We start from the raw sequence: 1,135 nt of genomic DNA on the forward strand, positions 1-1,135 counted from the left end.
TTTTAAAATATAAAATTAAATATTATAAACCCACGCGTAAATTTCTCAACATAATAGAAAGTAAAAAGTTGAAATAATATTCATTATCTTTGCAATTAGCTGTTCCCGAGGCTAAATGTGGGGATAATAATTTTTAAACGGTTTGACTTCACTCACTACGCGCGAATATCAATGGAGCACTTAATAAGATCAACATGAAATTATCTCAACGAAGCAAAATCACAGAATGAAAGCCTGTTTCAACAGCGATATTGGCGACGGCAAAAGAAATTAAAGCGCAGCATTTCATTAACAGGGCTGAAGTTTCGTTTTCTGCCTTATCAGGACGTTCAAGTCTCGGGTTCACAGATTCCTGTTTTACGTTGCTCACTACTGTTTCCTTTCCTTTCACAGGTACACCACGCACAAGGTGATGTGTGCAGCCAACAACCAGCGTAAGTTCTCGGGTTATTTTTAAACCCACGGGGATTTCGAGGACAAACGATCTATCTCACTTTCAGCCTTCAGGCTAAACTGCTTCGAAACCTTTTACTTGCCTTACAGCGGATCCTTCAGGAAATTTGGGAGTTCGTTTTTTTAAGATGTCCCCGATGATTGGGGAGAAAACGAAGGGAAAATTGAAACCGGGAAAAGTGAGCAAGGGTACAAGCCGAGTCTGTGTCGATAGAGAAGGGAGCAGGAATGGGAGGAATTTATTTAAATCGCCGTTGGATGTCGTTCTCGAATATTTTACACATTAATATCGTGGCGAAATCCTCTACGGAGGTTCATTCAGTGAAGGATTAATGTGAATGTGCGTAGTTGTTCGTGCGGAATTAACGTTGTAAAACGGGTAATGGTAGAACTATCAGCGCTTGTTAAACTCTCTAACTTATATCACTCGTGCTCTCCAGTCATAGTTTCGATGACGTCAATAAGTGTAACTCCTCTACGACAGTCTAGCATACCGTTCCGACATTTTAATTCAAAAGAATGTATCAAGTATCAATGGTTATGTTGCATATCTCAAGTGACCTTCCCCTCTCGAGGACATGAGCCTGTGACACCACCGGGTATCTGGCAGCTCCTCTGTTTACGCTTGAGACAACACAGACACCAAATCAACTCAGTCGACAGGAAGACCCCCGAGGCAGTC

The sequence above is a fragment of the Penaeus monodon genome, chromosome 24, assembly GCF_015228065.2.
Source record: "Penaeus monodon isolate SGIC_2016 chromosome 24, NSTDA_Pmon_1, whole genome shotgun sequence".
NCBI classification, from domain to species: Eukaryota; Metazoa; Arthropoda; class Malacostraca; order Decapoda; family Penaeidae; genus Penaeus; species Penaeus monodon.